This window comes from Delphinus delphis, chromosome 3, assembly GCF_949987515.2.
Source record: "Delphinus delphis chromosome 3, mDelDel1.2, whole genome shotgun sequence".
Lineage (NCBI taxonomy): Eukaryota > Metazoa > Chordata > Mammalia > Artiodactyla > Delphinidae > Delphinus > Delphinus delphis.
In genome coordinates, this window is record NC_082685.1 from 100,480,108 (window position 1) to 100,507,541 (window position 27,434).

At 35.7% G+C, this 27,434-nt stretch overlaps 1 protein-coding gene and 1 long non-coding RNA gene across 2 annotated transcripts in view; one reads left to right on the plus strand and one right to left on the minus strand.

Moving 5' to 3' along the window:
* Positions 1–27,434, minus strand: part of ADGRV1 (adhesion G protein-coupled receptor V1) — a 565,763-nt gene that overhangs the window by 131,405 nt on the left and 406,924 nt on the right. The gene's annotated exons all lie outside the window — the stretch shown is intronic.
* Positions 1–27,434, plus strand: part of LOC132423430 (uncharacterized) — a 101,124-nt gene that overhangs the window by 36,013 nt on the left and 37,677 nt on the right. Inside the window, exon 2 of the long non-coding RNA XR_009518991.1 lies at positions 5,681–5,809. This is a non-coding gene — a long non-coding RNA (uncharacterized lncRNA). The remainder of the gene's footprint in view (positions 1–5,680; positions 5,810–27,434) is intronic.

Sequence of the window (27,434 nt, forward strand, 5' to 3'; positions counted from 1 at the left end):
CCAGTCTACCCGAAAATTTAGGAAAACGATACCTCATCTATTATGAGACTCAAGTGGGATAATGTACATGAAAATAGTTTCTAAAACGGAAAGTCACATACAAATGGAAGCTGTCTGGAAAGTTCTTTTTTCTGTGATCCACTGATTAGGTAATGCAGGCCAGTGCCTATGTCAGCACTAAGAAAGTCACATAGTTTAGAGGGCTGAGAATGGAACTGGACACATGTTGGATTCCTAGTCTCACTCCTTAGGATCAAGGCCAGCTTCCAAAAGCATATACCCATGGCAGCCCGATAAGAATGACTACTGGGACCTGCCCAGAAATAATATAAACCAGCAAATATTACACAGATGTAGCATCATATGCAATCTATGGGGAAGAAACCACAGTCATTGTGCCATAACTATAAGCCACGAAGAAATTACATTTAAAAACATCATCGTATTTTCTTTAAATTTTTCTTAAACATGACCGTTTTTGATCACCAAGGCCTAGCTAAGCCCAACTTATTTGATGAGAATTTTAAAGTTCCAGCTGCTCAAATGATAATTATACAACGAGGAAGTATTGGAGACCTGGGAGTGGGAGAGATGCAGAGAGTAGGAAATAGTTAGACAAATGAATAAGGAAATTCTCTGAGAAAGAAGAACTGGACCTCTCTCCATACATATTTAAATAGTTATGCAAATCTAAAGAGTTAATATGTGAAGAACTAAAAATATTCATTAAAAAAATGTGCTTGGATGATGGTATTTTCACCAACAGCCATTTTATTTGGATGACATCTACCACAAAGAATCCTGGGTGTTTTATAATTAAAAATAAATAACAAAGCAGTTTCCTAATCATTAGACTCCTATGAAAAAAGTGAAGATCTAATGCCATCATTTCGAATTTTTCCCCAGAGAATGAGAAAAAAACTAAGTGAATTAATGACACAGCAATGGTCAAGCTACCACATCTATTACCATTAGACAAGTGTACTAAAGGGCAATCTTAAATTGGTTTCATTTTACACTAAACTGTAACATGCTTGCTTATTCAACAGTTTAAGGGAAGAAGAGATTATTAAAAGTATTCTATCTAAGAATGGTCATCTATACTAGATCAAATTAGACCGCAATCTCATAGAAGAGTGGGGATCAAAAAGTCCACTGCTATTTCCCTTATATTTCCTAACCCTAGGATTAATTTCCTGTAGATTTTTACATATTATTACTTATGATGTACCTATGTAATAGACACAGTTGCTAGTTGCCTGCCCAGCATTTATTCCTCCTTCTTCTGGTCATAGCACTTCAGAATTTCCTTTGAAATCCGTGTGATTTGGTCATGGCTTACCTCACTCTTCCTTGCTCTAAGAATGGACCTATGACCTGGCCAATTGATGTCACCTACTCCCCTGTCCACGGGGACAAGCTCAGAGCTGGACACTGACTCTATGAAGCCAATGAGACTCATATTTAGGACTTCTGCTAGAACTGTTTTTATTTTTTAAATTAATTTATTTACTTATTTTTGGCTGGGTTGGGTCTTCGTTGCTGCGCACGGGCTTTCTCTACTTGTGGCGAGCAGGGGCTACTCTGCTGCGGTGAGTGGGCTTCTCATTGCTGTGGCTTCTACTTGTTGTGGAGCACAGGCTCTAGGCACGCGGGCTTCACTTAGTTGTGGCATGCAGGCTCAGTAGTTGTGGCTCACGGGCTCTAGAGCACCGGCTCAGTAGCTGTGGTGCATGCGCTTAGTTGCTCTGCAGCATGTGAGATCTTCCCGGACCAGGGCTTGAACCCATGTCCTCTGCATTGGCAGGCAGATTCTTAACCACTGTGCCACCAGGGAAGCCCTAGAACTCTTGAAAAGAAAAATCTCTTTCATCTATATTGGTAGGATGAGAGTCTGAAGCCACCAGCTATCATGTTGCCACCATAAGGGAAGCATCTCGCAGTGATAAATGACTGAAAGACTGATCGCTATGACATGAGCTCCACCCCCGGATGGTGAAAGTCACAGTGCTATGACATCTTGAACCCCTGGATTCAGCAATGCCTGAAGCCACTCATTCACAGCACATCAATTAACATACATAATCTTTAAGGCTTATGCCCTGCCAGTTTGCACTGGGTTTCTGCAAACTTTTTTGTATTAGCATGAATTCTGAGTAATATAATCTTGCTTCATAAAATGTGGGGATTTTTATTGAATCGGCATCAATGTACTTTAGAAAACTGCTTTTGAAAGGAGTATCAATTGGACTATTGCAAAAAAGGATTTCAGACTCACTTCTTAATTTATTTGCATGAATATACAGTACATTTTTTCTATTAGCTGATTTAAAGCAAACATAAGATGCAAGACTTACAGTGTCTGTTACTTTTTAGAAGGGCAAAAGTTGCCTTTCACACCTAAGAACCCAAAACAAACACTGTTTGAGGTCAAGATGTTGAGTAACATAAATCTCAACTTTTCTATCAACACCTCTCTGAAGAGGCTCTGCCAAAACCTCTGTCCTACAAGCTAGTAAATCTCCCATATCAAGTTTACTTACGGCATCTCTCATGGAATCTACATCCAGGTCCTGGGACAGCAGACGGAACTGCTCGAGAAATGCAGCTGGCTGCCAGAGCTGCCTGGAGCTTCAATTAACTCCAAGTAGTTAAGGGCAGGGAGAGCTGGCAGAGTATGAAATTGCATTCCAGAAAGCCCACCTGGGACTTCCTGCAGGACACCAGCTCTTAAAACAGACACGGTCAGAAGGGGCAGGAGATGGCTCAGAGGCTTGCAGAAAAGGTTTTCCTTTCCCTTTCGGGACCAGATTCTTTATTGGGTCTCTGGAGGTTGCTTTCTTTCTCTAAACAAATATGGGAAACCCAGCATGTACTTGGCAAAAACTGGGTGGGGCTGATTATGAACAGTTTCAATAAGATAAATTTGTTTTACATTGTCTTTCAGTGTATGACATATATTCTCTACTTTTGAACATGTAATTATTATAATTTTATTTCTATTAACCAGTTAGTTACATTGACTGACAGGAAAAGATTCTTTTGCTTCTAGGTCCCTAGCTTTCAAACTTCAATTTGCATTAGAATCCTTCAAGGACTTGTTCAAAGTACAGACTCCCAGGGCCTATCCCAGACCTGTGGAATCTGAATCACTGTAGGCAGAGCCTAGAAATCTGAATTTTCAGGTGATGCAAATCACCTGAGAACCACACACTGAGAAACATTATCCTGGGGGGAAATTCACATCCAAGGGCACACAGTCATTTGTCCTTTGCATTCATTCCTACTTTGTAAATGCAACAGCAATTTACATCGCTGGTGCCATATCTTCAACTTGATGCTTTTAGCATAAAATCTTATTTATCAAGAGCTACAGAGTTAATAATTTGAGTAGAATATTGCTCTGACTACTTATTTTGTCTGCTATCACCCCCAGTATTCATGCCATGGGAGGATAAAGTGTTCCTGACTCACAGCTGAAGTGGCAGCGCAATATAAACAAACAGCTTCAGTTCTCCTTCAGGTGACAAAGCAAGACATTTCATAGACTCCCGTGGATCCACTGATACATTTTAATTTGAAAAGTTAACATTTTGAGGGGCGCTTATTTTTTCCTCTCATTTTAAACGCAGAATTATAGGAAAGTGCCTGGTGTTTTACACTTTACATTAGAACACGTTCTGCCAGTTGTGGTCTAAATGCAGTTTACATGGTTTGGTAGCTCATCAATCACCACTGCAAGAGAGAACATCTCTTAATGAGGAAAAATATGTATGTAAAATTGAAAATTTAGCAAGAGCATATAGAACAAGGCTCTTCATGAGCCACATATATACGTTTTGAAAGCCACACCTAAAGTAAGGCATGTTTGAAATACGTATTAATTCTTATAGGCTGTTAGGTACCACTGAATGCAATGGGACAATAGTTTCATAAATGGTTCTTCCATTGGAACTCCTCAAATTATAGCCTAAACATCTCTAGGTTTTACAATCATGTGACAGTCTTGAGTGACAACAGAGTCTTCTTCTCTGCTCTCTTTTCTCTTTATCCTCCCCTTTTCATCCCCATACCCTCTCTCTCTTTTTACTATCACTGGGAATAATGTCAGAGACTACTTTCAATACCATACCTCCAATATCTATGAGAGTGCATGGCACATAAAAATGATTAATAAATACTCCTTGAATGAAGGAACAAGTGAATGAATAAATGAATTAAATGGCTTTTTCCCCCTTTGGTCACATTATCTTTTATTCCATCTTAACTTTACTCAGTCTCTGTACTCAAGGTGGAGTGGGTGAGAGTAATCTCTCATTCTTACCATTTGCCACAGGACACCTAAAATCCATCAACCTTGCCCTTGGCAAGCTTATGGGATTGATGTCTGCGTTCTCAATGGATGATCCCGAAGGATAGAGAGGTTTTTATGGAATACCGGCCAGCATTTCCCCTCCCTCCAAAGTCCCAAGGGTTTCTTTTCTTTAATTAGGAGTCAGCTTAAGGAAATTCAGATAGAAAAAGAGGCCAAGAAAGAGACCAGGGTCCTAAGTCTGGATCCGTGGAGGTGGGAATTTGTCTCTGCATTTGTGTGTGAAACTTGCAGGGGCTGGGAGCTGAGGCAGTGACTAGACTCCATGAGAGAAAGAACCCTCTAGATTCTGGTAATTTCTGAAGAACTCCCCACCACACAGTGCCTGGGTCCAAACAGATAATCCGTAAATCTTTGCTGAATGAATAGAAGGCAAAGTATGGCCCAAATCAGTCAATTAAAGGTTGATTAAAAATTACAAACAAGGCTTCCCTGGTGGCGCAGTGGTTGAGAGTCCGCCTGCCGATGCAGGGGACGTGGGTTCATGCCCAGGTCCGGGAGGATCCCACATGCCGCGGAGCGCCTGGGCCCCTGAGCCATGGCCGCTGAGCCTGCGTGTCCGGAGCCTGTGCTCCACAACGGGAGAGGCCACAATAGTGAGAGGCCCATGTACCGCAAAAAAAAAAAAAAAAACTACAAACATGTATATTTGAGCGTCTCAATTTTAAGCATATTTTAATCATCTGCGAATATACTTTATCACTAATCCTTTGTCAGACAGGGAGAAATTATTTCTTGTTTGCCGTGGAAAACATCCCCATCAGCACACTACTTGACACACAGTAGATGAGTAAGTTAATAAGGAGAGAAAAAGCTACATAAATTATACAAGAAAACATGTGATAAGTGCCATAAGAGTGTTTAAATAAATAGAAAGGTATTCACAGAAGAGACTGCCTATAATGAAAATGAAGCAAGCCTTCTAGAAAGTCATGGAATTTAACCCCAAAGTATATATAAGATTTTAACAGACAAGTAGGAAAGGAAAACTGAAGGAGATTTATTAAAACAAATGGTATAAGCAAATGGGTGGAGAAAGGAAAGAGTAAGTTGTTCGAAGGAGAATAAAAAAGTATCCCAACTAGACTGGAACAAATGGAATGTCTAACAGTTACAGACCAAGCTGAAAAGGTGTCCAAGGATACTGAAAGTCAGGCAAAGGGAAATCAAATTTTATTTAGGCCTTAGTAGGAAACCAGTCACTAGAAGAATGGCAACAGGAGAAGGCAGACCAACCCAGCCCCAGTGGAAAGAGAGACTGAAGGCGACCAGCAAGCTATTGAGGTTGATTTTATTTCAATATTTCAGGTCATGGATTTAAGTGGTAGTAGCGGGAATGGAAAGAAAGGTCGAATGTGAGATGTGCTGCGAAGGAAGATCAAAAAGAAGGGGAGATTGTATTTGACGTGAAGAATGGAGGAGGGGAATGGAGTCAAGGTAAGTTCAGATACCTGGGAGAATTCTCAGAATTGAAGGAGATCATGGCTCATTTCCCAGGCAGGAAAGTGTTTCAGTTTAAATGGATAGATCAGCTAATTGCTACTATTTTCAAAGGAATGCCGTCTGAAGGTAATAAAGTAGCTCTATTACATGGGAAACCATGTCTTCTTAGCACCACTTTTTTTTCTTACCTTACTAAATCTGCACAGTAAAAGCCTTTGTGAAAGGAAAGCATAAACCATATTATTAACAGATAAATTGACAATGATACAGGGATAGTAAGAGGAAGAATACAGAAATTTAAAATTCGTCACTTTCTAGTTTTATAGATGAGAAATGCTGTATATGTACACAACATGCTAATATACTAATACATATAAAGGGTCCATGAAAGTAAATATTTTGAAGTTAATAGTGTTCTAAATGAATGAGGAAAAATGTGGAGTGAAATCTTCTAGGATACAGTGTTTTTTGCCACTTAGTAAGGCGATATGACTAAATGAGGAAACTGGAAGAAAGGGAAATGGATACAGAACTATGTAAAGAAGCTGAATCTGAGAAATCAGAAAAGAACTAGAAATGACACATTCATAATTATAAAAATGTTCAAATTAAAATTTTCTTCCTCTGGAAACAAAATAAATAGTAACAAAACTTTGTGAAGCCTCCAATATGAATGTAAGAGAGAGTTAGTTGCCAAGTTTTCCGTTCTATGAAGCTTTAAGGTGCCATAAGTTTTTAGCCTTAAACATTATTATTATGAAAGTAATACAGCAAGTCTGTGATAAACACAATCAGAAGACTCCAAGGCAGAAAGTAAAGGCCTCCTGACCCCTTTCCCCATCTCCTTCCCTAGAGAAAACAACTGTTAGTGGTTTCCTGTACACTGTTACAGATTTGTTCTATGCATACTAACATTTGTAATATAAATTGAATTCAATAATATATGTTGCTATCTCTTTCCAAGAAATCATTCATTTATCAAATAGTAATTCTGCACTATGCTGAGAATCTAAAGTCAAAAAGTGTCTGGATTTTATTTTCAGGGAATTTACTATCAGGAAAGAGAGAGAAGTTAATTATTATAATACAGAACTTAGTAGTATGAGAATCATTACTTTGTCTAATGCATATTGAATATTTCAAAAACTTCAGAAAATGTTTAGAAATTAAAATTAACATATTTGAGTGAAAGGTGATTTCTAGGATGCAAATCTAGATTTTCAGAAAGTTTCTAATGCAAATAGTACAAGAGTTAGCCAGGCATTTTCAGATAAGTCAGGCAAAGTTTCTTTATATTACAGAGTGACTATCACTTAAGGTGTTCATTCTCCAGTGGTTTTAATTACTGAAAACATCTTTGACCTAAAAATTGTCATTTTACTTTTGCCCCATCAAAAATCCATTGAACAACTGTGAACACTGATTTCTCTATTTCCAAATATTTTAGGGCTCGGAGGAAAACAAAACTTCACTTACTATTCATAACTATGCCTGTACAAGGGCAAACAAGAGTCAATGAAAAGTGCCTCAGAGATCATCTGATCTCTGAGAACAAGACTGGTGTTTTAACTCAGGCTTTGTGTTCAGTCAAGCATTGCCCCTTCTTTTAGAAGATGGACAGATGTATGCTCATATTTAGGTGGTTCTTTGATCCACCCTAGGAACTGCGTATGTAACTACCGCTTCTCGGAAACTCTGAATGAGATCATTATTCATTACTTAGAAAGCCCATGTGTCATGCTGCATTTAGCTTTTATACATTCCCATTCATTTTGTTCCCCTACTAACATCTACTTCCTACCCCATCCAGCTTTCAGTAACTCACATTAAAAGACTATTTTGTTTGTGACCTACCATAGACAAATTTTTGTGAATGAGATGCTAAGACAATGGCAGTATTACTTAGGGTGACCCTGATCCAGTCAGTGTCCCTTTGTTTCTGTAACACCTTAATGGAACTCAGAAATAAAAGCAACTTTCAGTGTTTTAGAGACACATGAAATGCATAATTATAATTCACATAACTACCCTTAAATTACTGATACATATTTAAATATATGGCCTTAATTTTCTGATGCTTCTAGTCTCTCTTCCTCCTTGACTCCAAATACCTGAAGGGCTATGATAGAGTGTTGTCAAATCCACCCAATTTAGTGACATAGGCATTATACCACAACTTAATAAACACATATTATATAACTTTAGTTCATGACATGACTGACTTGCCACTCTTTTGCCATTACAAAATGGAAAAAAAAAAACTTAAATGGAATTCTTTTTATTAAAATCATACTCAAAAGTTACAGCTTTAACAAAAGAAAATTTGTAATTATTTTTCATTATTTGGCTCTAATTATCTGTCACAGACAGACATTTATGACAAAGCAAACATCACAGGTATGAACACTTGGAATAAAAAAAAGCATTCTGAAATCTCCCAGGAGTATATTATTTCATGTCAAGGGAAATCAGCAGTAAGTCATTCTGGGGACTTGCCAGGACTGTATGGTTCTCCTCGTCTTGTTTCACTTCTGTCCAACAGAACCAGGAGGTACAATCTGAGGACATGTGGCCTGATTATGATGCTGGGCTAGTAAAACCTTATCAGAGGAAATACTGACAGCTCTGGATACCACATCTATTCTCTCCATCATTTCCTTGATGAAAGATCATTTTGCAGAGATCCTAAAAGTAGAAGGTCATAGTTGCTTCCTTTCACCTCATATCTACATGAAGGGGAAAGTCACACTTGGAGGAACCTTAGGAAATAGTCAATAGTCTTTTCCTTAGTCTGTGATTCACCGCTATGGACTACATATTTTGAAGACTTTTATGAATTGAAGAGATAGCAAGTCACATACAAATGCAACAGATTATGAGGCTAACATCAGTTATCAACTTGGGGGAGGTATTAGCGTCCCTACTCCACTACCAACATGATTTTTTAATAGAATCCCCTGAAAATGACTGTTATGATTTGTCAACACTTGCTTCTAAGGAACTACAAACAGTGTTGTGCTAAGGTTGGCTTGTACAAGCTCATGAGAAGTGATTGCTAAATTTTCAAGAATTTTGTGAACCAGCTGTTAAACAGACCCATTATTAAAAATGAAATTATACAGACTTACAGTTAATTATATTAAAGCAAAGGTAATAAATACTCAAAACTCACCATTTTCTAATTATTTTACTTCATTTTATTATTACCCATGCATCTATTATATTCATGTGGTGGAAATGTCATATAATGGTGTGCTATTATGCATCCCTTTCCACCTCTGTTTTCAAGGATGGCACACTGATAGCTTGAACCCAGCCATAGTGGGAGCATTTACAACATGGAAGCTAACTAATGCTACAATCAGTTGTGCCCTGCTCCCATGAGCCACTTGTTAAACATTTACCAGCACAATACTGGCAGGGTGGGTTCCAGGATTACAAAGAAGAATAAGACCCTGCCTTCATAGAAATTATGACCTAATTGGGAGACAGGTAAATATCTAACTATAAGATTGTCTTGTAAGTGACAAAATAGGGGTTAAAGGTGTTACAGGAAAAGAAAGAGATGTAATTAATTTTGCTTGAGGTGTTCTTAGAAGATCGCATAGAGTAAACAACCTTTGACTACACCTTAAACATTGAGTAAAAATTCACTAGCAGAGAAGAAGGGAAATGCTCTTCCAAAAAAAGAACAAAGGGTAAAGGATGAAATGCCCTGGCATGTTTTGGAAAGGGCTAATAATTGAATATGTTGAGGGCAGTGAGACTTTCCCACTCAGAGCCATTAATGGCAAAGAATGAATGGGTTATTCGGGTGATCTGAAACTGCAGCTTGAAAAGGCTCACTACTAAGAGATATTTCTTTAATTTCATCTATTTTGCCTTTAAAATTCATCAAAAATTTCCATCATCCCTATGTATTGATATTTACACTTGGGATAGGGTTTGCCTTCTTCATCTTTTTTTCCACCTTGACCTCTCCACTAGGAGGGAAAAGGTCTTTCAACACATCAAGTATTTAAAGGCATGAGGGAAAATCAATATTATGAAGGGAAATATTCGTATTTCTTGTATATGCTATGCTCTGAGGGTGTAAGCACCCATTAATAATCTCCCAGGATGGAGAGAAAAATGGGCAAAGATGCAGTAGCAAGATGGAGCAGGGCCAATGAGATAGAAAAGGAAGTAGAGAGATCAAGGAGGGAAAGCTTCTTGGAATGATTCTAAGCACTGAAAGCTACACTGTAAAGATATGTTTTCGAACTGTCCCCTAGACTCCAAATATGTATATGATCAGGTATCAGCAGACTTTCCTTCTTATAACGAACCACCGTTGGATGTACCAGGAAGCTAACGAAGCTTAAGCTTAAACTCTAGGACTACTCACTTGCATAAACCCTTTTCAAGGGCCTGGGAATGGCCCTAGCAGTATGTTCACCTGGTTATGAGTTTTTGTAAAATTTATGAAACTAAGATATTTTAATTGCAGTCAGTTAAGCCTGCTGTCTTTTCAATCCCAACTCTCCTTCTGTCACATTACCTCTTGCATTAGGTGATACTGGAATGATTGATAATTTGGGATGTGGCTAAGGGGAAGTTCAGATGGGAGTAAATTTCGCTGGAATGTGTGGGATATATTCATGCGGCATAGAGTCACTTCCATTTATGAAGTTACTGTTAGACATCATCCATGGTACCACTTCGCTGGGCATCAGTGGTGGGGACACGCAGGGTCAGAGGTTATACAGAAATATGAAAATGTGCAAATGAGTGCAGCCTTAGAAGAGAATGGTGGAGGAACAAGGTTTAGAATGTATATACTCAGAAGTTGGCCTGTAGAAAATGCCTCCAATTATGATTAGACCCCTTTTCTCTTCTGTCAGAATATATCTAATGAATAAAATGATAAATACTCTATATACTTTTTTTTTTTTTTTTACTAAGACTTGATTTTTTAAAAACGGTTTTAGGTTCACAGCAAAATTGAGGGGAAGGTACTAAGAGTCCCCATTTATCTCCTACCCTTACACACTCATAGCTTCATTATCACCATTCCCCATAGTTGTGGTACATGGGTTATAACTGATGAACCTACACTGACACATCATAATCACCCAAAGTCGATAGTTTACATTACAGCTCACTCTTGGTGTTGTACATTCTATGGGTTTGGACAAATGTATAATGATGTTTCCATCATTATAATATAATACAGAATAACCCCTGGCAATCACTGATCTTTTCAGTCTCTCCACAGTTTGCCTGGAATCTGGATCAGCCCCTGTAAGGCCCTGTGCCTGTATTCCCACTCAAATGTCAGAGAGCATAATATTATGTCTAGTATAAAAATAATATTTTAATTTATGTACCAACTAAACTATTTTATGTTTACCCTAGATATTTAGAAACTTCAGGAAGGTAAGCCACGTCTATTCTGAGGCTCTGTCTACGACTCTGGGGCATTCTACAAGTACTCTAGTTTGAAAAGTATAGAATCAGGGCTTAGCATACACAAGTGGATATGAACGGCTGAGAAAAGCATAGGCGTTAATGGTGCTGCTTGCTGTTTATAGGAGTTTGAATTTTTTTTTCCAGAGAGTTGCCGAAGCGTTTTAAGCAGAACTTGTTTTAGAATAACTCTGGTGATAGTACAAGGAAAGAATTAAAATGGGGAGTAAATAATAAAATAACTGACTTTGAAGCTATTGCAACAGACTTTGTTCAAGACTATGAGGACCCGAATTAGACCTATGAAAGAGAACAGGACAGGAGGGAACAGGTTTCAAGTGCTATCAAAAGGATCAACAGCTCTGTGACTAACAGGATGTGGAAAGTAGGTGAGAGGAAGCTGCCAAAGATGACTCAATTTTCTTGCTTGAGTACCTAGAGGAATAATACGGCTGATAATAAGTTGGAGAATGCAGCATAAGCAGATTTTCACAACATACGTAATAATGGCAAACAAATTAGAATTGTTGCCTTAAAAAGTTTTGTACACTTTTCAAATAGATTGGTTAAAATACTGTCAAATTTCTCCTTTATGATTATCTTGGGCTGTCTTCTCCCCTTTGGAGAAGTCAATTTTGGGGTTATCAGTTATATCCTTGTTGATATTTTAGCAACAAATAGAATCTTAAAGCAAATCAAGTTAACCAAATATATTTATTGAGTATTTATTGAGCATTTACTCTAAAACCAGAACAGATAAGCTATAAAGTTTAAAATAAATTCTGAAAAAGCATACACAGTATGCTCTTTTAGTGGAGGATTAAATGTAGTATGTTACGTTTAAAAGCAATTAAAAAATACAGATCAGCATTTCAGGTTTATAAAAGAGAATCAAATTATAAACCATTGCGTGTAGAAGAACTTTAATGGTCATTTAATTAGCTTTCAATCAAAGCTTGACTCTCCCCGTCTCCCTTTTTGTTATGTCAGTCCTTCACACATTTAAAGAAAGCTGTATTGTGTCCCCTAAGACTTTTCCTTTATAACAAGGCCCCGCTTCTATTCATAAACCCCTACATAATGTCATTTGACATCCTCCTAACCATCATGGCCATTCTCCTCCTGACAGCCTATTGTTTTTTGCATGTCTCTCTACCTTCAGAATTCAAAACAAGTAATTAAATCAATACCCGTTAGATACATTTATTTAAGCAAGCATAAGACAACTCTATCATATCCAATCCATATTTTACCATCTTATCCTTAAAAAAATATCATAGGAAAATATGTCACAGATTACAATATTTATAGGATTCTCTTGATATACTGATATACCCCTTATAAAGGAAATTGGTCTAAGAGTATATGTTATCTTTTAGTTTATCACCACTTTCTTTTTTCTAAGTGCTCCTAAGGAATCAATTTAAGAAGATATTTTGGGAACTTTTTTCAGGACCAGGAAGATTGAGAATCCAATGTATGAAACTGGGGACAATATTTGCTTATTCTCCATTTGTTCCCTAACTGTCCTGCATTCCTCAGTGTCAGTTCAGCAAATTCTCTCATATTTGAATATTATCATTAATGCAGGAAGAGAAATGTGAAGTTATTTAGAACACTTAGGTGCTCTCATAAACAGTTCACCTCTTTGAGATTTCAAGTCTTTTACCAGCAGCCTTCTTTTTCCTTCCCTCTAGAGACTCTTTCTACTTAACAGAGAAAGGTAAAGCAAAATCTACCTTAATCATGTTTTCTTTTTCTAATATTAAATGCCTTCCTATAGTAGACATTTTCCTCACTCTTTAGTGTATCTTTAATCTGAACAATAACTTTAAATGGCCCCTCCTTCCCTTCAGTTGTCATTTTATCATTTTTTTTAGCAAGCCTCACGTCACTTGAGGTTTAAGCTTCCCTTTTTCTTATATTAGCCATTCTTTTTCTATTAATGATATATTCCTATTTTCTTTCACTATGCCTGTCCTTGTTTCATTTGAGCCCACCAGAAAGAATACATATACCCTATTGATTCTATGACTATCTTTCCCTTTTTTGTCTTTAAAATTATTTCAACCATTTCATTTGAATTTAATTTTTAAACTTTCTCCTCTAGTACTGTTTCCTTTTACAGTCTCTGGTCGTGAAATATTAATATTGTCTAATTTTTATCTGAGTGTTTTAAAATTGAACTTCCTAAATTTTAGTGTGAACACATATCTAATTATGTTCAAGCTTTCCCTCTGTTTATCAAGGGCTCCATTTGGCAAAGGTTGATAGCTGCTGGATCTTATTGTTTCTATTTCTCGAATTGAACGAATTATGTCAAGTTTGCCTCACTGCTTCCTCTACCTTCTGAGAAATTGTCAGATATTCAAATAAAATATCATTAGTTACTCTGTTTTAAGCAGAATAGGATTTCCAGTGTGCATGTGAGAGAGCAGCTATGGACCTATGGATAATCAAACCCACTGGGTTTAATCCCGGCTGTGCTACCCATAATTTTTCTGACTTTCCACCTCTTTGCACCTTAATTTCTCATGAAGAAACAAGTTACCTAAAAATTCCCATGGCATTCATTTAGCTAATAACAGCCAGGATCTCTATCACTAGAAAGCTAGGCAGCTCACAGAAATTTCCTTGTGAGGTAGCCAGAGTTCTTTTCCTCCTGCCAGCAGTCTACTCATCCAATTGATACTAATGACCTTTAGCCACTGTTTCCAAGCCTGCAGTTCACCAAATCCATAGGAGCAGTAGGAGTAAGGGGACTGTGTTGGGCATGGTACTCTGAGAGGTATGGTTCCTAGGAAAGATGTATTTCACAGGTACAGAGACAGGAAAAACCCTGGCAGCAACGTCTGTTGGGGTCTAACATTTTTCACGTATTTTATCGGTTTGAAGTGTCAGACAACTAGGCTATGCAGGCAGATGAAAACGCCACTTCTATCCTATAGACCTGCAGCAGAGGTATGCTATACATTATTGTTAATTGGGCTATTATTATGTACATAGACGTTAAATCAACCTTGATATTTAAAAAGAAGATTCTAACTAAGAACAAAGCGAACAGAGCTAACCATCACAGCTTCATGTATTGGACAACAGACGGCTCCATGGAAATCTCATTCTGGGATGAGTAAATAATTTGTGAAAAATCAACATGGGATACATGAGAAGAAACAGTGAAACCCCCAAAATAAAATAGTAAAAAGATACTGATTTTGAAAATTATTAAGGTGCCAGAAAAAATTTTTTTCTAACTGCTTAGAACTTAAATAGAATATAAGAAGGCAAAGCCTAAGGAAAAGCAGCAAAATAAGGCCCAGACAAATGTGGTCCGAAGGAACTGTCAAAGAAGCAAAAGAAATGGGAAAAAAATGTGTAACAACTGAAATCTGCATTGGAAGCAGGGGTAAGCAGAATAGCAATGCAGAAACTCAGCTGACTAACAGAGCAGACAAACTTGAGAAGCTGTGGCAGGATGCATGGGAAAAAGTCAAAGAGCTGAAAACGATTAAGTGTGATTATTATGATCACAGAAGACAAGGTATAGTGATAAGTACTCATAATACTTTGTTATCTCTGATTCTAGAACAATGGGAAAATAGCAAAGAAAATGTATATGATTGAAAAACTCAATGAAGCAGAACACGCTATGTCTGTGGAGTTAAGAGCCCAAGTACCAGACACATTTAAAGGAAAAAATAGCTATAACTATATACATTCAGTCCCAATTTTTACATTATAGAAATAAAATGTTAAAGATCTACAAGCATCCAAGAAGGTAAAGAATAAATTAACCTGAATGGAAAAACAGTATCAGGCTAATCTCTGTAACACGAAATGCCAGACAATAATAATATATTATTTCCTGAGTTCTGATGTGAAAAATAATATCCAGCAAAAATAATAAATTATTTAAGAGCGTAAGAAATAAAAAACACAGTATGCAACTGAATTAGCAAAAAGTAGAAAATGTTTGAGAGAAACAAAACACAAAGGGAAAAGAAATTAGGGAGAATATAATGCAGATACGGGAGATACAAAGATCCAATAAATTAACTGGCATTCAGGAAATAAAGAACCTCCCTAAATGGAAGGGAATAGAAAGGCATTAAAGGTGTAATTGAAGAAAAATTTTCTGAAATTAAGGAAGAAATAAATCTTCATGCTGAAAGAACACAAAACTTTTCTAAGCATACAAATAATAAGCCAAGAACAATGCAGGAAAAGGTAGATAGGTTTTACTACAATTTAAAAACGTGGATCACAAATTGTGACAAATATTTCACCAAATACTACAAAGGATAATGTCTTTAATAGGGACAAAGCTCTCGCAAATCTATAAAAAAAAAAAATAGAAAAACAACATGAACAATTTATAAGAGAAGTACAAATGGCCGAATAAATATATGATTGTATTCAAACTCCCTGGTCTCATGAAAGAAATAGCAATAGAAACAATAATAAATCACTGCATGTGATGGTTAATTTTATTTGTCAACCTGACTGGACCATGGGATGCTCAGATATTTGGTCAAACATTATTCTGCCTGTGTTTGTGAAGGTGTTTTTGGATGAGATTAACATTTAAATTGGTAGATAAACTGAATAAAGTAGATTGCTCTTCCTAATGGGAATTGTTCCTACTTCATGGTCTTTGAACTGGGACATTGGCTTTTTTCCTGCCTTCAGACTCCAACTGAAACATTGCCTCTTCTAAGGCCCCAAGCCTGCCAGCCTCTGGACTGGAATTACACGATTGTTTCTCGCAGGTCTCCAACTTGCTGACTTTCCCTGCAGATTTTGGTAATTGCTAGCCTCCGTAATCTCATGAACCAACTCCTTACAATAAACTTGTGTCTGTCTATCTATCTATCTATCTATCTATCTATCTAACTATCTACCTCCTTACCTACCTACCTACATCCTATTGGATCCATTTCTCTGGACAACCCTAACACACTGCATTTACCTGTCAAAACCATAAAGCTCACAATCAAGCCTAGCACTGCTGTTGGGAGACCGGTACTCTCCAGAAACATCATTAAGACTAAATTTTGAACCTTTCTGGATGACAGTTTGGCAATATTTCTAAAAATTTCATAGTTTTAATCCAGTAATTTCATTTCAGGAAATCTGTGACGTAGAAATGTGACACAGCACACACACTGCAGACCTTTTATATTAAAAATGAGGAAAGGGAAGAACTTAAATGTCCAATGCTGGGGAATGGTAAACACACTATGATAAAGTCCATCTTGAGACAGATATTGTGATGTCATTAAAAAAATGTGGAGGTATACCCAATGGCATGGGAAATTCTAATGATATGACATTAAGTGAAATAAGGAGGAGATAAAACTGTGTGACCTCAATTTTACATAATAAAAATCTATAAATCTAGATATAAACAGAAGTACTAATATTTGAATGATGGGAATATATCTGACTTTTATTTTTTAAATTATATTTTCTAAGTTTTCCATAATTTCTAAAACAATGATTAATTTTATAATTAAAAAAATATTATTTTAAGAAAAAAAAAAAGCAAGCAGATTCCTTGCTCCTGAAAAGCCACAAAGTAGAAAATATAACCCCCAAATCAACTGTCAGAAAATCTTTTTGAGCCAGGAATGGTTTTCTTAAGTCACTAAATATCCTGTTGGACAAACTGTTTATATTTGTGGGCATTTCCTTTTCCATTAGAGACTTCAACAAAACTTCCCCTATAAATAACTGATTTATTTCCTGAACTAATACACAATTGACCATTTGTGGTTGTACGAGGTTTCTTAGATTTCCAAATGAGAGTTTTTGATATATTGCAAAATACCTTGTAATGCAGAGCATCTGAAAATGAAAGCTGATCAATTTTTTCATTTCATCTGTAAAATTTTTAAAGAAAATAAGCAAGATGAAATGCAATTCACAAGCATCTCTCATTACAACTCCACCTCCTGCAGTTTTACAATTACCTCTTTCCTAATGCTTTATTCAGCTTGATATTTCAAATGCCTAAGTTCTTAGCACTCTGCATTAAAACATAATCATTATTCTTCCTGATTCTGCCTCTAGTTAATAAATTAGGATGAACACAGACTGAGATTCTTGTGGCAACACGTTTTCACCATTTTGACCCTGAGTAAATCACTTTAAATGCTCTCAATGTGTTAACTGTACCATTATTGTACTTGGAAAATTTAATTAGCACATAAAACATTTAAACTAATTCTCTGAAATAATCTGATATCACACAAAAGCTTATCTCATACATTAAAATGTAAATTTTCCCTACAAATGGATAGGAGAAAGATGTGTTAATAGAGAAATAAAAATTCAAGGGAGACAAAAGCTAATAGCCCTAATATAGTGCACCTCACCTCCAAAAAAAGTGAAAAAGAAAACAAGGAAACACTACTCTTCAAATTATTGGAAAACATGAACAATCAGAAAAATTAATGGAGGAAGATGAACAAGCAAGTCACAAAATAGATAAAAATGGTAAATAAGTGTATGCAATGATATATAAATGAGACGTGTACTTAGGATGATGTCTGATACATAATAAATGATGTTATTAAAACATATATATAAAAACATATATCTGTATATACATATAAAACATACCTATCTATATATGTATATATGTGTATATATAAACATATATGTCTATATATACATATAAAACATACCTATCTATATATGTATATATATATATAAACATATATGTCTATGTGTGTATGTGTATATCTATCTATCTATATATCTACCTACCTACCTACCTACCTCACGTTGGCAAACACTGAAAAAAAACTTACAATGCCCAGAGTTGTCAAGAACATGGAGCAACAGGTTCTGTCATATTTTGTGATTTGAGTGTAAATAGATATGTCCATTTTAGAAAACGCTTTGGTAATATCTTTTAAAGTAAATAATTATATATGTCTTCTTTGAATGAGCCATTCCACTGCTCAAAATTCATCCTATGGCAAACAATAACACAAGTATACAAGTATATAGGGATATTCATTACAATGTTCTAAAGAAAAACTGGAAATAGTCCAAAAGTCTACCAATAGAAGTTTGGTGAAATAAATATAATAGAACATTACAGTACAAAATGTGATTGATATATACGGATATAGAAAATTGTCCCATAAATGAAAAGTAGATTGCAAAACAGAATATATCCTGTTTTCATTGTGAGTGCGTATTTATGTAGGTATGAGCGTGTGCATATACATATATTAGAATATACAAAGAAAAGGTAGAAAAATACATACCAAATACCTTTAATATGAAGTTATAGTTGAAGTTACATATTATTATAATATTGTTATAAGTATTGAGACTTGGAAAAAGCTATTACTAATACTACTGAAGTAATCACAAATAAAAATATTTATATGACACTACTGTCCGAAAATAATATTAGAATAAATCTAGTTGTTTCTGGATATGGAAGGATTCAGTTCCTCATCTTTCAACATAAATGAAGCTTATGTTCTCTTATTTTTTACAACTTGTGGCCTTACCAAAAAGGACTCCCTGGAACTAAATGGATACTTAATCTTTCACTTCAGATTGTACTTACATTCAGATAAACTATAAAAATACCAGCTATGGACGGAATGTTTGTGTTCCTCCTCTCCCCAAATGCATATGTTGAAACTCTAACCCCCAATGTGATATATTTGGAGATGGCAGCTTTGGGAAATAATTTCTGTTAGATTAGGTCATAGGGTGGAGCCTTGTGATGAGACTAATGCTCTGAGATAAGAGGAAGCACAGGATCTCTCTCTGCATGCACCAAGGAAGGCCATGTGAGGACAAGACCAGCTAGAGGGCCCTCACCAAGAACCTGACCTTGCTGTCACTCTGATCTGGATTTCCAGCCTCCAGAACTGTGAGAAATAAATGTTTGTTGTTTAAGTCACCCAGCAGTCAATGGTATTCTGTTATATCAACCTAAACCAAATGAGATAGTATCATAGAAGATTGCAAACTTTAGAGGCATTTTATTCTCATTTATGACAAACACAAAAGAAAGCAAAATAAACCAAAGTCCTGACTTTGGTTGATAAAAGCTTCTGAGTTTCAGAAATATTAAAGAGTGTATTATTTGTAATCCTAATGTCAAAGATGCAAAAGAAAATGATAGAAATAATTTAAATAATAGTTTCAGAATAACTGGAGGTAGTAAAATGATAAGCTGCCCTTCAGGAATTCATAGGGTCAATAATGTTTAGCCAGGCTTGTCTGACAGATTACATGTAATTATTACTTCACGTGTGACACACATTCACAGACCCATCACAAGGCTGTCTTGAACTGACCCCCCCCACCCCCGTGCCAGGTACTGCACATGCATTTTCTCTACATGCATTATCTCACTCAATCCACATCACAATCCTATGACACACAGGTTTTATTATACCTATTCCACAGATGGGGAACAGCAAACTCTCAGAGAGTAACCGGCTCAGGGTCACAGAGCTAGAACATAGGAGAGCCAGCAGTTGACGTCTTGTCTATCTACCTCCAAAGCCTCTGCTCTTTCCACTGTGTTCCGATCAAGAAAAATTTTACAGCCACCTCCCTACACAGAGTGAGTACAGTGAACTGGCTAAAGTACACTTTTTTTAAGTCCCTACATTTCAGTACCTGGGTGTGCCAAATATTAAGGACACTTACTTAAGAGTTGGATGCCTGTGTACTAGAAATAAGAGTCAGAGTTGCATCTGGCCATGGGTGCTTATTTGTAAGTGTCAACCAGCTAGAGTGACTAAATACATATTCTTTTTACTGATAATGCTATTTGGTGATGCTATCTCCTTTACATAGAAGGATATTACAGGTGGATTTTAAATGAGTATTAAAAAATGTGTAATTTTTACTCAAATATAGGACATGGTAGAATTGGTTTTTTGGTTATCCTATATAGTATTCAATGAATGCTTATGGAAAGAAGGAGTAAGGAGGTAATCTATCTATGAATTTGTACAGTAATTAAAATGACTCAGGTCATTTAACTTAGAATATTAAATTGATCACAGATAATTCTCATCTTTTGTCTTCTAACGGCAACTTCTCTTACTTGACTAAGAAAACTTATTTTGCTTGTGTATCTTAAGTAATACACCACATCATGGGGACACAGGTACAGAATACAAAAACCCTTGTAATTATTATTCAAATTAAACTGAATAATGGCAAAGGTATGCTAGACACATTTTAAGGCTATTATATGCCTTCTCTTCATTATCCACAGATACAAGCAATTAATAAAGAACTCTGTCATGCTGTCTGACATTAGCCAAACTAGGTCACTATGGTGACACCATTTGTGGAGAACAGAATTTTATGTTTGTGGGTATATCATAAAGAAGTGATGAGGATTTTCAGTCCTCCATGCAGATGAATTTGAAAACCTACACACAATGGATAAAATCGTAGTTTAATACAGACTATCAAAATTGTTCCCATTTGATTTAGAAAGCTTAAACAGACCAATTTCTACAGAGAACTAGAAAAAGTTATTGAGGGACAACTCCACAAAAAGAAACAGGCCCAGATGATTTCACAGGGGAATTCTACCAAACCTTTTGAGACCAGACTGTCTCATGCACTGTTAAAAGGAAGAAAAACTTCCTAAGTCCTTTTATAAAGCAAGTAAAACACTGTTACCTAAACCAAATAAAGGCAGTCCAAAGGGGAAAAAAAACTATAAACCAACATCATTCATGAATAGTGATACAATAATACTAAGTGAAATATAAATAAAGAGAATCCAACTCCATATTAAGAAATAATACATCGGCTCGGTGCTTTGTGACCGCCTGGAGGGGTGGGATAGGGAGGGTGGGAGGGAGGGAGACGCAAGAGGGAAGAGATATGGGAACATATGTATAACTGATTCACTTTGTTATAAAGTAGAAACTAACACACCATTGTAAAGCAATTATACCCCAATAAAGGTGTTAAAAAAAAAAAAAAGAAATAATACAATGACCAAGAGGGGTTTCTTCTAGGAATGGTAGGTATGCTCTATCTAATAATATCATACATCACATTAATATATTGAGGTACATTAATAAAATCATATGCTTGTCTCCAAAGATGGAGAAAATTGGTGAAATGTGAAGAAGGTTTGCCATTTAGTTAATAGTGTTTTATCATAGTTAATTTCCTGGTTTTGATCACTGTACTATGGTTATATAAGTATGTATATATATGTCCTTGAGTGAAGGATATATGTGAACTCTGGCAATTTTTTCAACTTTTCTGTGTTTAAAATTCTTTCCAAAATAAAATGTAAGAGAAGAAGATGGATATAGATGGATAGACAGAACAAGTTTAGAGGAGAGCTACTAAGATAGTGAAAAGATGCAAAACCATGCTATATGTGGAAATATTTGAACAAATAAGAAATGTTTAGCCTGGAAACAAAATAACAGTGACAAACTGAAGGATTATTTAATTGAAATGTTTAGGGTTTTTTCTGGTGTGAATCCAGCAATTAGATTTTGAGCCAGAATCTAAAAGATTTCTACTCTATGTGGAAAGTCCTGGGAGGAAATACATGCTTTCTCATAGAGGAGTTCAAATATAAAGTGAATGAACATTTGTCAGGGATTGCTGTAAAGATTACCCAAGGATTGTAAAGGAGACTGGATCCAATGCTTTATAAAGTTCTTTTTCACCTAGATTCCATCTTGCATGTGAAGAAGAGGATCCAGGGACTTAAGAGAAGTCATGAGGGGTGTAAGTCAAAGCATCAGTTGGAATTTTTCTCGGAGAGATACAGCAGTAGTCAGAAAAGCTGAGGCTGGTGCTAGGAGAGCTAAAGCTAACATAAGCTAAGAGAATGAGGTAAGGGTAGTAGAATGAGTTGTATAATCAGTAGCTATAAAAGGTCATATAAACTGAGTATGTTTACAGTAAGAAGTTCAAGAAGCTAACAAGTCTTTGAACAGGGTTTTGAATCATGATATGCCTTTGAGGACATGCCTGGAAGTTTTCCAACCCTTTGATTCTATGATTCTAAGACTTTGTGGAGAAGCATACTCTCAATATTTTTTTATTTGGAGTTCTGAATAAATGGAAAATGCAAGTCGAAAGCTGCTATTTCTATTCATGTATTTGTGCGTGTGTGTGTGTGTGTACACACCCGTGTGCAATAACATACCACCCACCTGAGAAAATCCTTGAAGAGATCCTGACAACATCTCTCTTCCATAGATTTACTGCAATTTTCTCTAATCCTCAGACGATAGGTAAATAGGCTCCCTGTATTTATAAATATTTTTCATGATTCTCTTTTTAAGTAATTCAATGAAAATAAAGACTCTCATATGATATCATACTTCCCATACAGAGCTGTATCTCCTACTTAGTTCTAATTCAGAATACACAGATTTGTCCTCTACGTTAACAACATTTCTCCTAATATAGTTAGCAAAATTAGATTGTTTTCAGAGGATTGAGTTATTTATAAAACAAGTAATTCAGTTCAGGAGCAGGAAAATCAGAATAGGTTATAATTAAGATTTGTTAAGAGTATCTAAAATAAAACATGATGCCAAAATATTAAGAAACTAAAATACTGAAAAACTAAAAAACTGTAATAAATTTTTAAATTAAGTTATGCATTTTTTCATCATGAGCAAACAAATTCTTAGCTTAAATAGAAGAGAATTCACTTAGGCCTTAGCACATAATAGTTATTCAGTAAGCAATTTGCTGATTTTTTCTTTAAAGTTGAATTCATATGACCTAGCAAGAAAGAGAAAAAAGCAACTGTTTTGGAAGTACAAAATAACCTATCATTTTTGTTATGTCATTTTTACTGTTACTGACATTTATTAATATGTCAGGGTCTTACAGCTCAGAGGTAGGAATATGGAGATAAGTAAGTCTTCACTCTCCTCCCCTCTGTATGACATGACTCTGCCACTCATTCTCAATTACTCTATCCTTCCATAGTCACGTAACTGTGACCCCAGATTAACAGCATATTATCTATTTAGGGACAATGTCTCAGGGCCATATTCCCTTGGCTTCTACCCTGGCTCTTGACCCTTCTGTATTCTCTTTCCTCTGCATTTGGCATGATAAAGCTAGGGATTTTTCTTCAGATTGTTCCTTTTCCTAGAGCAGTTGAGAAGCCAACCCAAGAAAAATCGGTGGCTACTTCCAAAGACACTAAATATACACCACGCAATAGAGACTACCTCTAGGTACTCTCAACAGAGTTACTTCTGGTAACCAATGGAAATCAATTAAGGACAGACTTCATTTACTTTGGCTTTACTTTAGTTAAACACTGTTCAATTATACGATAAAAAAGAAAGCTAGAAGAATTTCTAGCACAATTTTCAAAAAGTGATGAAAATGTCTTTAAAATTTTTTAAAGGTATAGGAAGCCTTCTTTTGTTAACTTTGAGTATAGTACAGTTTTTCATAGTTTCATAGCATTAACCGGCTCAGTGACAAAGAAGCGGTAACAAGTCTATATTGGGTGTTCTACTTCATAGACAAAAGTAAATTTAAAATTTTATAGGCTCTTTAAAACCTTTCTCTAAATCATGTTGTGTGATTTAAATCTAGATTCAAAAATCCATTACTCTTGGTAAATTAGAATTTTATCTATTATATATGTATAAGAAGATTTTTTTCTCATAAGATATGACATGCCTCATGCAGTATTTAAAATGTTGAGACATTAGTATCATTTGGTGACTTCCAGGTATTTTAGATACAATTCGCTAACCATATTACTGTGTAAGATTTTATTAGGTATATATTATAGAGAAATCATGAAAGTTTTCTCTAAACCCACATTTGTGTAAACTTGCCTTGGTTGTTAAGGCTTTTCTTTTTTCCAGTTCAGATATTTCCATCAAGGGGTAAATTAAGCCCCACATTCTTCATAAATTTATTATTTTTACCATATATTCTGTAATTAATCACTGACCTCCAGGATGAATTTCAATTTACATAGCTAACTTACTCAAGTATTCATAATATAGTATGATTGGCACAATCATAGGATTTATGACGGGTTCTGAGTCTACCAAGGTTATATATAAGAGGTAGTGTTTTAATCTGAAAATAGACACTTTAAAGAGTTGATATTTAAGTTGATGTTTAGAGGAAAAATAGGTATTTTTTTGGCAGATATAAAGAAAGAAAAGTATTTGAGACATAGAAGATATAGTTAAAGGTATATGCATAGGAGACCATGGGAAATATCAAGTGATTCAGTTACAAAGGATAACTGGAAAGGATGGGTGGGAAGGATGCTAAAAAAAGCTTGTTCAATAGTTTAGAGTCAAACCGTGGACAACCTAACAATCCATGACCTTGATGGTAATGAAAAGCACCTCCTGGGTTTTAAGCATCAGAGTGATATGGTTATTTCCATTTTTCAAAATTTAGTGAATGGACTGTAAAAGGAAGAAATTAGAGATAAGAACACAAGTTAAGAGGCAACCCAACAGACAAGACAAAGATGACACAAATGAACTGAAGAGATGGTGATGAAATAAGAGATGAAAATGAGAAAGTAGTAGGAAGACATTTAGGAGTTAGACTAGGAAACAATTTGTGATTAATAGGATGTGAAATGTAAGGGGAAAATAGTAGAAAAACTCTCAAGTTCACAACATGGGTACCTAGGTAGATGGTGGACTTTTCCTAGGGAATGTAGGTCAAAGCACACATTTAAGAGATTATTATTTATTTATTTATTTTTGCGGTACGCGGGCCTCTCACTGTGCTCCGGACACGCAGGCTCAGCGGCCATGGCTCACGGGCCTAGCCGCTCCACGGCATGTGGGATCTTCCCAGACCGGGGCACAAACCCGTGTCCTCTGCATCGGCAGGCGGACTCTCAACCACTGCGCCACCAGGGAAGCCCTAAGAGATTAATTTTAAACCTGTTAAATATAAGATAGCTGCATGTCATTCTGGTAAAGATGTTTATTGGACTTCTGAATAAATAATAGAAGTCCCTAAACAAACTCAACTTACAGAGATCTTCTCTGAAAAACACATTATAATAAAACTGTCAAAAATCAAAGACAAAGAAAGCATCTTAAAAGCAGTAAGAGAAAAAACTTGTAACTTACAAGGAAACCTTCATAATGCCATCAGTGGATTTCTCATCAGAGACCTTAGAGGTATCCCAGAAGAGAGTGGGATGATATATTCAAAGCACTGAAAGAAAAACCTACCAACCAACAATACCCTACTTGGCAAAGCTGTCCTTAAGAAATTAAGGAGAAATAAAGACTGAAGGAATTCATTACCACTAGCCCCACCTTACAAGAAAAACTGAAAGGAGTTCCTCAAGCTGAAATGAAAGGATACTAGTCACATGAAAACATATAAAAATATACAATACATGTAAAGGTAAGCATGTAGTCAAATTCAGAATATTCTGATACAGTAGTTAGGTAGTGTGTTCACCAGTTAACTCTACTAAAAAAGTTGAAGGACAGAAGTATTAAAAATAACTATAGCTACATTAATTTGTTAATAAATACACAATATAAAAAGAGGTAAATTGTGACCCAAAAAAGAAAAGGGGAGGAGTAAAAGAGCAGTTTTTGTATGCAGATGAAGTTAAGTTGACCAATAAAATAGATTGTTACGTCAATAAGATATTTTATGTAAGCCTCATGGTAACCACAAAGCAAAAAACTTTCAGTAGACACACAAAAGATAGAAGGGAATCAAAGCATATCACCATGGAAAAGCACCGATTCAAAAAGGAAAATAGCAAGAGAGGAAAAAGGAAGAAAGGAACAATAAAATAGGCAAAAAAACAATTAATAAGATGTATTAGTAAGTCCTTATCGATAATTACTCTAAATGTAAATATATTAAATTCTTCAATATAAAGGCATAGAATGGCTGGGTAGATTTTTTTTAAAAAAGGGTCCAATATATGCTACCTATAAGAGATTTACTTCAGCTTTATGGACACATATGGGCTCAAAAAGAAGGGATGAGAAAAGATATTCCATCAAGTGGAACTGAAAGCGAGCAGGGGTAGCTATACTTACATCATACAAATAGACTTTAACTCAAATGGTGTAGCAAGAGATGAAGAAGGCCATTATATAATGATAAAGGGTCAACTTATCAAGAGGATATAATAATCATAAATATATACGTACCCAACATCAGAGAACCCAAATATACTAAGCAAATACTAACCAATCTGAAGGGAGAAGTAGACGAGAATACAATAATAGTAGGGGACTTCAACATCCCACTTTTAACAATGGATATATCACCCAGTCAAACAGTCAATAAGAAAATGTTGGACTTGAGCTATTCTTTAGACCAAATGGACCTAAAAGACATATAGAACATGCCATCCAACAGCAACAGAATATACATTCCTCTCAAGTGCACACAGAACATTCTCTAGGAGAGATCATATATTAGGCCACAAAAAAGTTTTAACAAATCTTAAAAGACTGAAATCATATCAAGTATCTTTTCCAACCACAATAGTATGAAACTAGAAATCAATTACAGGAAGAAAACTGGAAAATTCACGAATATGTGGAAATTAAACAATACACTCCTAAACAACCAATGGGTCAAAGAAGGAATCAAAAGGGAAATAAAAAAAATCTTGAAACAAACAAAAATGGAACACAATATACCAAAACTTATACCAAAACTTATGGGATGCAGCAAAAGCAGTTCTAAGATGAAGTCTGTAGTGATAAAAGCCTACATGACGAAAAAAGAAAGATCTCAAACAACCTAACTCTACACCTCAAGGAACTAGGAAAAGAAAAAACTAAGCCCAAAGTTAGCAGAAGGAAGGAAATAATAAAGATTATATACTTTCGGTGGGAACGTAAATTGTTACAACCACTACAGAAAACAGTATGGAGGTTCCTCAAAAAGTTAAAAATAGAACTATCATATCCAGGAAATGAAATCAGGATCTTGAAGAGATATTTGCACCCCCATGTTCACACCAGCATTATTCACAATAGCCAAGATATAGAAACAACCTAAGTGTCTGTCTATGAATGAATGCATAAAGATGTGAGATATATATTGCAATATATACAATACACTACAATATTATTCAGCCACAAGAAAGAAGGAAAGCCTGCCATGTGCAACAACATGGATAGACCTT